Consider the following 13,545-nt stretch of genomic DNA (forward strand, 5'->3'; position numbering starts at 1 on the left):
TCTTGAAGGTAAATCATACATATGTTGATGCAAACCAGGTAACTCTGAATTTCCCCTTTCATTCAGTCTTTCCTTTCTGAAGCACCACACAGTGGAATGAATATGAGACAACTTGCCTTGGATTTTAAAAACCTTTCCATGTGACAGGAATATGCTTTATCTCAATGTAAGGCAACTCTTCCTTCCCTGAACCAGTACAGGCTGAGGGGTTTGGGACCACAGACATCTTTAGGCACAGGGATCTGTTCACAGCCAGGCTGGCTCTGTTCTCCTGGAAGGGCCAACTGGGCAAGAGCCTGGGAACAACAGAAACATCACCACCCCCCGGCGTGTCCAAGTGCCTCTGGATCACAGCTGGTTCATTATGTAGCCAGACGAGAACAAAGGATGCTCAGCACACAATTGTCTGCAGTTTAGACATGTCCTATATTTTCCCTCTCTATGTATAGAATTAGCTAACGATCCCAGGCAGTGTATGGGACTGAACTGTAACTGTACCAGTCAGAATTGCAAAGAGAGTACTCTGTTCCCATCAGTCTGGAGAAGAAATGTGGGACCCTATCTCCAGAAATTCCAGAAAAACTCTGTAGTACCCAAAATCCTCTGTATAATGGTTTTATTTTGTTTCTGCCACAAGCACATCTGCTCTTCAGGAACAGAACTTGTTAGTGTGAGGAAAGTTTAACTAACTTGCAACAGGCTGCTTGAAAACCCAAACTTAGAAATACCTAGATGGTATTTTTCATAAGGTCTTTCTGTATTCCTCCTCCCAGAAAATCCTTTGTTCCAAATAAAGGAGATTGGAATGATTTAAAAAAAAAATCAAACAAGAAAATCCATTTGCAGTCCCCCTGAGGTTTACACTGCTTGTGAATTCTGTCATTGGTGTATTTATTCATATCGGAGTCAGAGGCACACAATAGAGCAGCTAAATATCAGCTCAACACAGCTGCAGTCTCCAGCACACGATCATTTACAAATTGCTGATCAAATTCTACCCAGAGTTACATTTTTGCAATGGTACTGACGTAAATAGAGTTGTCTGCAAGTACTAAGGACAGAACATGCCCCCTCAAATCTATTATGATGTTAAGACAGTTACCCTTTGATGACATCAGATTCCCTAAATGTACCATGAAAGAATCATAGAACCATGAAATCATTGAATGGTTTGGGTTGAAAGGGACATTAAAGTTCATCTCATTCCAGGTGCAGGGACACCTTCTTCTAGACCAGGTTGCTCCAAGCTCCATCCAGCCTGGCCTTGAACACTTCCAGGGATCCAGGGGCAGCCACAGCTTCTCTGGGCAACCTGTGCCAGGGCTTCACCACCCTCACAGGAATGTATTTCTTCTATATATCTAATCTAAATCTGCTTTCAGTTTGAATCCACTCCCCCTTGTCCTCTCACTCCATGCTCTTATAAATAGTCTATCTCCATCTTTCTTTAGGGTCCCTTCAGGTACCAGAAAGCCACTATTAGCATGAAGCTAGAAGTAAAAGAGCAATGCTGAACACTATTCTATTTTGGCACATAGATAAAAATTCTATGTTTATATGTTTTTTGTGTTGTAGTTCACTTTACTGGAATTGGATCAAGGGAACTGGTTGCCCTTTCCCTTGTTTTCTTTAATTAGAATAAACTCTCAGGGTGCATCAGGCTTTTATTGCTGAAAGAGGAGCTTCCTGCTGACATCACCTCTGTTTGAGAACTATTCTCTTTCCTTTAATGATCATCCAGCAACAGCTTAACGTGCACAGCTGTGCTCAGGTTTCATACCAGGGCTCTCCCAAAGCAGCACTGAGCATCACCCCAGATTTCAATGCCTGGCTTTTTACTGGCCTGGACTCCTGGAGACTTTGTCCCCAAAGAGCAACTAGAACAGAGCTGGCCAGGCTTGCTGCAGTGTCTTGAGAGCACTCTGGATCTCAGGCTGTTCTCAGGACATGCTGCCAAATATTTCTTGTGCTCTCCAGGCACCATCTGCTATTGATTGGCCAGGGACTGTTCTCCCTGAGCAGACACCAGCATCCTGCAACTGAGGGACCCCCACTCTGTTCATACCACAAAGGTGGCATGGGAAGGATGAATTAAACATAGAACTAGAAACTTTTGATGCTGGCAAATTGTTGCTTTCTTGCAAGACTTTCTAACGTGACCACACATTTTATTGTATTCAGAAATCTCAGCAGGCTTTTCCCTGAATTGACAATAGAATGTTTGTATGAGTTAGTGGGAATGGGGCTTTTGCTTTTGCAACAGTGGCTGCTGACAGAGCAGTGTAGGTGCCCTGGGATGTGCACCCAGAAAACCTCATAATGAAAATGAGAAATGGTTTGCAAGTTTCCTTCTCTTTTTCTCTTGGAAAGAAACTATCCAGCCATCAAACTAAGATTTTCCCCCATCCGGAAGAATACTCTTGAAGGGATCAGCAGGCTCAACAAGCACATGAAGCAGGATTCGCTCTAAAGTGCTGAGATCCTGCTTTTGGAAATGTTTTTTGAGCTTACAGATCACGTTGGGATGAATGATATTTACATGAGTGATGTCAAAGTTTACAGCAGCATTCTATAATTGCAAATTCTGTTCCACTGAGCTAAAACTGGATTATTCAGATAACAAGATTCTTTCACTTAAAGATCTTTGGAGCATGATAGGCATGGAGAAAAATCTACTATTTGTTGTTGATAGGAAGAACCTGGGCCATTCCCCTACCTTGGCAGATATGTCAAATTTGAATTATTCACCTGGTTTAGAGACTTGTTTTGCCTCTAACTCAGAGCCATCACTGTGCAATTACCATTTCTTCTTTGCATGCTTAAAACCCAATAGGTGAGTGTTTGCACTCTGCTTTGCATCAGCCAACTTTCTGACTCTGATAAGGAAATCAGATTCCAGCTTCTCCAGCAGCTTTATCTATCTGCAGGTTTTGCAGTCCCCCCCTCATCCCAGTGTGGCAGGAGGGCTTGCTAAAAATTCCCTACCTAGTTGAACAAAACAAAACAAAATTATACCTTGGGCAGGGCCCATACATATCTTTAGATCTTCTGTTTATTTAGTTTTTTCATTTCTTGTTCAGAGTGAGGATTTTGCTGGTGAATTATTTATATGACAAGAGGAAATGAGAGGGGGAGTGGTGTGAAAAATTTCCATAAAAACCTTATGCAGTTTGCAGTAGCGTTCAGTGAAAGCGTTGGGGGTTTTTTGTTTTCTTTGCAAGTTTCGTTTATATTTCGTCACTAGAGAAAGCTGCCACTGATTTAATTTAAATATTTATACAGAATTACAGTCTTAAGCTATACGCACACATTAAGAGAGCCATACATTTAGGAAGTTTATCTGCAAATAAAGTGGGAAAGGCTGTCTACAAACAGCAAGCGATTCCTTTTTTGCTAATCGCTGACACCTGCAATGGAGATAACTCCCCCAAAACCAAGTCCTTTGGTCAGTGTTGGTTGTAAAGAGATGGAATAAAAGCATCTTCCATAGACAAATTGCACAACACAGCAAATAAGGAAAGGAATGGGATAGGAGGGAAGTCTTGTTCTTTTCCCAATAAAGGAAATACTAGAGCTCCACAAGCAACAGCCATTCCCAGCCCTGATGTAGCCATCCATGGAGCAGCCTTGGTTGTGACAAGCACTGTATATGAACCATACCTGTTTTAAACTTCACTTCTTCAGAAATATCTTGGCCATGCATGCCTTTATTCTTCTTGGCTATTTTCTGTCTTTATTTTCTTTTTGTTGCATCTCTAGCAATCCTGAGATGACAAATTGTGAGATAACATCCTGTCTGTTTGGCAGCCTGTCAGAGAAATGAGATCTGAAATGAAAAGAACCTTCCAGCTCTGGGTGGGCACGGTCAGCTTGCTCTGTGTGGAATTGTCCAAGCATAAATATAGAGAATTGAGGTAAAACCCCAACTACTTAGTTCTGCCATTCACTCAGCTCCTTCTTGCCTCATCCCCCTACTCCTCTTGGCTTAAGCAACATGCAGAGTGTTCTTCCAGCTTCAGCATTATGGCAAAAGAAATCAGGACTTTACAGGAAAAGAGAAATAAATATTTTCTACTGCACATCCTTCCATCTCTTGCCATGGTAGCAAATGAAGAATTTGGCAGTGAAACTGAAAAAGTACACTTTGATTGAAAAATGTCTTCAGCCCTCATCTTAGAAAGACAGACAAGCCTGTAGGACCATCTCTGCTGTTCACAGTGCTTTTTGCTTTGATGAACAAGGTCAGTTCTGGACAGCACAGAGAATTCCCAGAAGGCTTCCGGAATTTAAATTAAATCCCATGGAATAGAGGAACTTCCATCACAATGGAAGGATTAGTTTCATGTTTGCTTGAACATTTGGTGTGAGGTTGCCTCAGGAATAGCATGCTTGGACTAAAGGATGTCAATGCATCCTAAAATCCCCGTTTTGATGATTTCCTGCATGCATTCCTTTAGCAGCCCTTTCCACTGGAGTTTGGAATCTCCACATGGCTGGCACATCTTACCAGCTGCTAACAGGCAGCTGTAAGCAAATTATAAACAAATTAGGTGACAGTTACATAAGTTTAGCTGTGTATATCAGGATTTCTAAATACCCCACTATATAAGATACTTTTTTTTTCCTCTCAGGCTCAAGCTATCTGAAATCTCTGCTCCAACTGTAACAATAGAATCTCTTTCCAGAACTATAATACATCTGTTGGGATTTGTTGTGCTTACCTATGGCTGAAGTTCAATTGCACCTTGGATCATGGGTTGTGTCAGGAGCCCACCACAGGCACAAGTATCTCCTTGTTGCTGCACTTGTGCCACTGATACAGTCAAGACACTTGTTTGGTAATTACTCCTCCTAAGGCAGCACAGTTATGTATCATGGAGATATTCTGTATTGCTACAGCTCCATAAAACAGATATAATTGTTCTTTACTACTGTTAACATTAGATAAAGAGAAAGCAATCTTGTGCCGTGGCTGAATTTATCAGAATCAAAAGGCTCATGTGGTTCATCCTGCCTAAAGCAAGCAAGGTGGTGAAGTAGAGCTTGGAAAGGAGAGGCACAGAATTCAGGCATATTTGGGAATGAATGGGGAGTATTGTAGGTTATTTCAAAATAAATAACGTAAACACTGTCTTGGCATAGAGTTTTGCACCTGACAATATTTACGTTTAGATTTTACACTATTAGTTAATGATAAGGAAGCACTGAGTACATAAGAAAATAATTTGAATGTCAAGGAGTATTTTCCATCCCTTGTTCATCTGCTGGCACACTGTGTTTATAATAAATCATTAATCCTATGCAAATGTAAGCATTTTCTGAATCTTCTTTTCAAGCAGTAGAAAACAGGGACTGACAGTAAGCAAAGTAAACGTAAATCCCAAGCCTCCTTCCTGGTGTTCAGTTTCTGAGTACATAACCAAATCAGTAACTCATTTTCTTAATCTATAACCCCTGCCCCACATTTGTAATGCTTTCTTTTGTAAATGATTATAAAGTAGCTATGCTTCCCTATAGTAAATGTTATATAAATTAATTGCATCTGTATTTCTTTTTTATTCCTTAACAGTATTTTTAGGTGGGTAGTATTTCTAAGAACTTTGCTTGACAACTTCATTAATGTATGCTACAGTGGTATTTATTTTATAATGGAATTATATTCTCTTTGTATGTATCACCATTGCAAATGTTATTCCACAACTCCTCTATGTAATTTTTTTTCCCTGATACTTCTTAAGGCAAACACTGCTCTTGACTATGGACTGCATTTTAAGGAGATGATATCAGCTAAATTAAGCTTGCCCTCTGTAAGTACTTCAACAGATAAATAACACATTCATTTACCAGGCTGAATCCACTGCTGCCACTCAGCACAACCTCTCTGGAAATGGTGATCATTTAGCAGTGAGGCTTGAAGGCAGCCAAGCAATGTCCAAGTTCTTGTGCAGCTTGGAGCCTATGAGGTTTTGACTGTGAGGTTAAAGCTACTTGGAGTCCTTCAACCTCATGGTCACATTCAAATGCTTGTTTGTCTCAACGTTTTGAAGTGCCCTAAAGCCATTATTTCATCTGACCTGCAGAATTGCTGGGGAAATGTGGTGGATTGGTCCTGCAGGAAAATAATGATGAAGCTCCAGCCCCACCTCAACACGTGAAGCGATGCTTTCTTTAGATTTTATTGCTGAACTTGTAGGATCGGTGCATTCCTGACTCTGGGACCATTAGGTGGCACACTTGGGCTGTGGGTTTGGCAGGGCATGAATTCGTGTGTGGAACCCAAAGTACAACTGATTAATCACACATCTTTTAATTAATAGGAGATTAAGCAGGAAGAATGCAGTAAAATGACATTTAGGCAATGAGGCACTGTAAATATTCTGTCAAGTGGAAACCACTGATCTTTCTTTATCTTTAGGTTTAGGGCAGTAGCAAAGGGATGTCTTCAGGAGCCTTGTGCTACTTGTATGGATTTCATTACTGCTTTAGTAGAATTCCCAAGTTGTTGTTCCTTAATCCCAGACAGCAACTAAGCTCCAGACAGTCAGTCACCCACATCCCTGGTGGGATGGGGGAGGAAATTGGAAGAGTAAAAATGAGAACTCATGGGTTGAGATAAAGGCAGTTTAATAGGTAAAGCAAAAGCCTCACACACAAGCAAAGCAACCCAAGGTATTCCTTCACCTCCTCACTGGTGGGCTGGGGTGGGCAGCAGAAAAGACCTCTGTGTAATTGCAGCACAAATCCCAAAACCAGCTCCATATCAGCTTCAGTGAAGAAAATTAACTTTCCCCCAGCCCAAACCAGCACACAGGTACTCAATACACAGCTTGCAGTGAAACCAATGTGAGTTACATAAACATATACTTGTGAAAGTCTCCAAATGCTTAGGAGACAATCCAACAGCAAAGGGCTGTTGTTTATGCTCTTTCAAAAACAAATACATCAATAAGAAATTGATTGTTTCAATTTTCTCCACTTAGAAAATATATTTTTGGTATGGCTGTGCTGTAGGAGCCATATATTATGTAAAACTGTAGAAAAACTGTAAGAAAAATACTTACTTGGGATTATGTAGGATTGTTATACAGGGCCTTGTTTCTGAATGTTGAGGAATTTGAGTCAACCAACTTCTGAGGTGAAGAAACTGTGAAATTGATACAGAATAGTATTTTACTTGTGCCTATGAACCTTTTGGCCAATCCCATCCCAATAGCTGATTCACAGTGATCTAACTCAATTTAAATTTTGTTTCCTGTTCTCCCAAGCTTCCTTCAGTAGACTTGACAGGTTTTTTTATTCCAGTGGGATGTAGCCATCATGTAAAGTGCTAATTATAGGCAAATTAGCTGTTGTTATTGTTTATTCACCTTAGGCAAGAATGTGCTTACAGGCAGTTTGTGTAACCCAGCTCCCAGAGAGCTGATGTAAAACTCCCAGAGAACTGGTCTGGGATTTCACAAATGTGGATTTTTTATTCTCTAAGCACTGCAGCACCAATAGGAAAGCAGAGCTCTGGGATGACTTTGCTCAAGTTTGGACCTTGTTTCCAGTTTTCATTACTAACAGAATGAGCTGCGGAAATGACATCTGAAGGATCCATTGTGTTGCTGGCTGTTGGCCTGGAGATGACTCCTAATGAAATCAAAGGAAGTGTATGTATTCCTGGAATGTCTACTGGAGTGAATGTCCCTGGAATGAGAAAGGAGCCCAAAAGCTTTAAGTTTGTTTAAAAAGCTTGAGGAAGGAGCCTTCCATAATGAGAGAAGTCAGCATGGGCAGACATAATTTTAATTTTAATTTTTTTTTAAATTTTGAGCTTATGTCCAATTCACTTTAGCTTTCCTCTGGCTTAATGTTAATCAATACGGCCATGGAGCATCTCGAGCAGTGGGTTTTCACCCAGATGTGACTTGAAGTGTACTGCATTTTAAAAAAGTTAAATAAATAAATAAATAAATAGTGTTAGGCTTAGCATATGAGCATGACTAGAACTCTGAGTTTCCATTTTGTCTGGAGAGAGGAGCTTGAGTTACCGTGATTCCTCCATTTGGCCAGAGCTCTTCATTTAAGCTTTTACATTGCCTGAAATTCCACTTGGATATGAATGCACACATATTTTCACCTATCTGCATTCTGATGTGAGAATTAGGTGCTCTGCTTATGTGGATTTTGGGATATTTATTTACATTTAAAATTTCATGGGTTTGGGTGGATGTTTGTGCATGACCAGAAATGCACAATTTGTTTGATGAAGGCATAATATGAGATTAGTTAGTACGGAAGTTGTATTATCTTTTCAGATTCTTTTGGCAATAAAAATCAGTTTCCAGGGAATATCTTGATGCTGAGTGTAAACAAACAATAAGTATACAAATAACTTGGCATTACTTTGCATTGTGAAGGAAGATGTTTAATTTATGATCAGGTTACAGCTACTAATTTAAGGCTCTTCAAACATTTAGAATTAATTCTTTGAAATATTAAAATACTTGAAGAAATAAGCCTGGAAAATGACAATTTTGCTAATCCACCATTCGGAGTCTCTCTGAGGCTTCTGCCTTCTTTAGAAATAAGGTTATTGAAGCTGGGGGTAGTGGCTCAACTAAGGCAAGGATCAATAAGGACAAGAACAGTGTCCAAATGATAAAAGTTTCCATCTAGCTGCTCCTCTCTCCAATTTCCTTACTGCAAGTAGCCTCTTTAAGAGAGGTAACGGTCCAGCAGTGAGCTCCCCTATAAACCTGAAAAAGATGAATGATTCTTGTAATTTCTACCATAAATCTGCTGTGCACAGAAACAGGGTGGAATTCAAGCTCTGTTTTAATGATGACCAAAGAGGGAATCTGCAGGAGTGCCACATGTTTGGGGTTTGCTGTGTTGACAGAGGGTCTATGAATAAGAGGAAAGCCACAAGCATCACTCTCAGAATATACTGAAAAATATAGGAGTTATAAAGAAGCACTGGAGGAGTGAAATAGGAGTGAGTGCTCCAGAGCTAGAAAAAAAGCCTTTGCTAAGCGCATGGGTTTACTGGAAAGGTGAGTGGTACAAGATACATTAGCAGAGTTGGCGAAGCTGGGACTGAGATGAGTTTAAAAATCAGGATTAAGGAGTTTTAGCAGAGCTCCTGAGGCCTAAACAAATTTTTCTAAAAATACAACACAAGTTATTGCATGAAAGACATTTGAAGCTTTCTATTCTAAAAGTGAGAAATGCTACCCTTTCTTCTGTTTGTGTGAGAAAAGAAAGAACATTAACTAATTGCTATGCAAATAGGGATTGATCCTGACCCAGTTCTTCGCTGTCACTTGTCATCCTCTCAGACAGTCGAGCCATTATTCCAGTTCACAGAGTTAATATTTACACAACCTGGGATGACAGCAGGAGGAAAGTTCACGAATGAGCTCTTGGCCTCCCCCAGCCCTTGCATCTGAATTAAATGCCTCTTTGCACTTCCCCACCTCTGCTTCCGAAACTTTTCCTGTGGGACTTTCTCCCTGCATGTGGCCAGCAGGACACCTAATTTCACAGAATCATAGACTCACTGGATGGTTTGGGTTGGAAGGAACCTGAAAGCTCATCTTGTTCCAATCCCCTACTGTGGGCAGGAACACCTTCCACTAGACCAGGTTACTCTCAGCCCTGTCCAAGCTGGCCTTTGATGTGAACTCATCATAGTTTTGATCACCCCCTGAGAGCATCCCTAGCAGTATGAAGGTACCATAGTGCTAAAAGAAAGGTGACAGCTCATATCTGGGGGAATTTTTTTCGAGTTCTACCAAATGATATTTTAGTGGACATTGTGATGAAGGATATTACACAGCCAGAACCAGCTCTGGTTCAGATGTGAGCATTCTTCAATCTGTGTGCAGGGAGCAGGGCTGCTTTTGCCTGCTCTGCCTGAGAGGTGGATCCCCTCGGTGCTGGCTGTGTGTGCTGAGGCTCTGGGCACAGGGCTGAACTGCGGCAGGAGCGCTGCAGCAGCTCTGCAAAGCACAGAGAGCCAGAGCTGCCTGAGCACAGCTCGCCTCAAGAACTGCCTGCTCTGAACATATGCAATTCTAAATATGAAATATTTGCGTCTCGCTTTTTTTTTCAGCATGCTAAGAAGGAGGCTTTGTTGATTGATTTCAGTGCTGTATTCCTGTGGCATATGCCATGACATTGTTCCACAGATGCTATCACCAGCAGCGTAGTACAAAAATACTCATTTTCAAAGCTCTGTGACTGCTCACAAGAAGCCCGAACCTCTCATAACTATTCAAAGAGATCTGTAGAGGAAAACCAAACTCTTCTGCTTTATTTGGAAGAATTCAGCATGAGCAACTCCATGTTCATTTCAGCTTTTACTAATTTGAAGCAGCAGTTCTTGGTGTTGTTGTCTCTGGACACGGTGTTGGTGCCTTACTGAATTGTTGTGCAGGTTTGTGTAGTGGTGGCACAGCATCACCTTGTCTTGTGTTGCAGCACAGGACAAGTTCTAGAAGTGCTTCCTTCCTCGCTCTTTGCTCCATGTGTGCACACACATGCACACAAACCCCTTGCAGTTGCTCTGTGTTTTGTATTTTACGTGCTGTAGCTGTTTGTGTTGGGCATCTCAAGGCATTTTTAACAGCAGCTTATTAAAGAATGAAACATGAAGACGACAGTCATATTTGTAACAACAAATCTGCACACAGCAATCCAGTACATAATATTCAAATAATGAGAAAAAATGCCTGTAGATATCCAAGAGTAGAAGAGTTGTTCCTTTTTCTGTGCTGTGTTGAAGAGGCAAAAGGGAAATGGTGATGGAGATAAGGATAAAGACTGGTGGCTGTGTGGCATTCCTGATGCACTGCTCGAGGGCTGATAACAGGCTTGGGTTCAGAATTAGTAAAGAGAGTCTATAAATCAGGCAAGTACTTGGAAATTCTGATCTTATATGTTTGGTCTCTGGGATTTATTTTTGTTTGGTTGGTTTTTATTGATTTACACACAGCTAATGGCTTGCTGGAATTTACTCTTAGTCTGATGTGGGATGTAGGGATATTGTGTAAGGGAGATACCTCCTCCTCTCAAATCCCAGAGCTGCTGGAGGTTAAAACCTTGTAAAAAAATGTGCAACAAAGAAGTGTTAGGAACAAATTGCCCTCTATTTTCTGATCCCAGTCACCTGACATAGATCAAGGTTATAAAAATTGAATTTCTCCTGTCACATGGGTAGGTTATTATCCAAGGATGGGAATGATTGCCATCACTGTTTTACCTGTGATTTCCTTTTCCAAATTTCAATTGTTTTGCCCTATTGAGTGAAAAGTAAGTGTTTGTACTGAACAAAGATATTTCTATTGTGTAGTCTACATACTAATTCTGTGAATAAACAAGAGACAACATCCCCATCTGGAAATCTTACCTTCATTTTTTTTGCCTTTGGTCATTATGTGCATTCTTAAGAAATATATATTTTTTGTCTTTCTCGTCTTTTCACCTCTGAATCCTCTTGCAGTTTAGAAAAGGAAAGTGCTTAGATGTGAGATGGTTTTCTCTCCTACTTTCAGGTATTATTTTAAAGTAGACATCGCACCTCATCAGAACAGAGATTCATTACATTCCTGCTAAAGAAATGGGATTTAAGGATATACTAAAATTTAAGAACTTGATTACATTCGCCCAGACACGACTTCACTAAGCACCATCTATCCTTTAGTAAGACAGAAGGGTTGTATAATTAAATACAGTAAATTATAGTTTTCAACAGTTTCTAAAACTGAGTGCAGAGCTACATTCCTTGGAGCTTCAGTGAAAGCATCTCATTCCCTTAGATGACTTTGAAACTGCTGGTGTGGATGAGGGGCAACACACACCTTCAGATGAATCAAGGATGCAAAGGCAACCTCAGCTGTGTCATTCTTGGGCTAGGAGGTGATTAGTTTTACAGCCATTTCTTATGCCAGCTTGGGGAGTGCAACATTATTCATTGCAGTGTTGTGCACATTGCAGTCCCAGAAAAAGCCCTCGTAATTCCTGGGTATGCCTGTGTGCACCTAAATCAGCATTCCTGCTGAAGTTGTGCTCATTGATTGCAGAATGTCTCGGGCAAGAATATCAGAACTCTTCAGAAACACTTGAAGAGGAGCCAGGCTCCGTGGAAATCAATGGGAGTGGGAATGTGGAGGGCACATGACTGAGGAAGCAGCATAAGCAGGTGGGAATTGCACAGCATTTGTACCAATGTTTTGTCTGAAATTCAAAGCAGGTCAGGTTTGAATTGCAGAGATGTAATTCATGGTTTGGGCTCTGGTTGCACAATCCACTGGGTTCCCTCTCCCATAGTTTGTGATGTCGTCAGAAGCCGCAATGGAATCAGGGTCCTGTAATTCTCAGCAACTTTTAATTATGTCAATAAACACACACTTTTTGTTTATACTTTGAATAAAATTATAAGAGAAATTAAGGCTCAACTTGAAATTGAATTAAACTCCTATATGAATATTGGGTCTCACAAAGGCTACATTTATTAGGGTTGGATTGTTTGGTGTTGATTCAACATAACATTTACCTTGAGAACTGTGGCAGCTATAACTGATTGAAAGGGTCATTGCTTGTAGTCTAAAATTAAAAAAAACAGACTCTTGATCTAAGCATGGGGAAGTGGCCTTTAGGTAGGGCAGGGTGAGATGGACCACTGCAGTTTTTGAGAGCATCACCTCGGAGGGGAACAGCTCACCCAGCTGAGTAACTGCTGCTGTGGGAACATCTCAATGTGACCTTTGTCAGCCCAGGGATTGGGGTAAATGACTGAATAAAACAGCTACTTCATGCCCCAGCAGTTAGAAACACTGCTATTGGTAGTACCTCAGTAGCTGGGAGGGTGAGGTGTAAGAACTTTGCTTGGTCATGTGGTGGCAGAAATATGAAAACGTGTGCATTGATCATCAGATGTGCTCTCACCCAACCTGCCAGGGATCAGCACTACCTCTGATTGTCACAGCTTTTGTCAGGCTGAAGTTACATTTCGTGTTATATTGTGTTTTAACAGAGTTTTCCAGGAGTAATAGAATCATGGAGAAGCAATGATACCATGTGTCACATAAACCTGGATGTAAGAGGCACAATACTGCAGTAATGGGACCTCCAGCCTGCTGGGATACCTTTGAAAATGGAAATTGATTTTCTCCAGGATTCTTTACTGGGTGAAATAAATTAAATATGCATTTAGTTTTACCAGTTTAAAAAATGTCTTTGTTAAAATACGAACATGTTCCAATAAATTAAAGTAAGGTAAATTATATCCAGCAGCTTGTTGAATACCTCAGCTTATGAGGTTTTTACAAAATCTGAATACAACAGGGGCCTCCAGGAAGAAAAAGCCAATGGAGATCTCTGGAACATTTTGACTACTTACAGATCATTTTAGCTTTGATGATGTAACCATGTATCTAGGCTCTATTTTCTTCTTTCACTTCATGCTTTTAATTTAAAAAGATTCTTCTTGCGAATATTTGAGGTGGAGTCAGTTTAGTTTAGGTCAATAGGCCAAGTATGACCTTAGAAATAAGACAG

General features: G+C 40.6%; 1 protein-coding gene across 1 annotated transcript in view; it reads right to left on the reverse strand.

Moving 5' to 3' along the window:
• BRAT1 (BRCA1 associated ATM activator 1) overlaps nucleotides 1-13,545 on the reverse strand; it is a 211,404-nt gene that overhangs the window by 38,652 nt on the left and 159,207 nt on the right. The window lies entirely within an intron of this gene.

Source organism: Lichenostomus cassidix, chromosome 14 (genome assembly GCF_008360975.1).
Source record: "Lichenostomus cassidix isolate B80296 chromosome 14, HeHo_3.0, whole genome shotgun sequence".
NCBI classification, from domain to species: Eukaryota; Metazoa; Chordata; class Aves; order Passeriformes; family Meliphagidae; genus Lichenostomus; species Lichenostomus cassidix.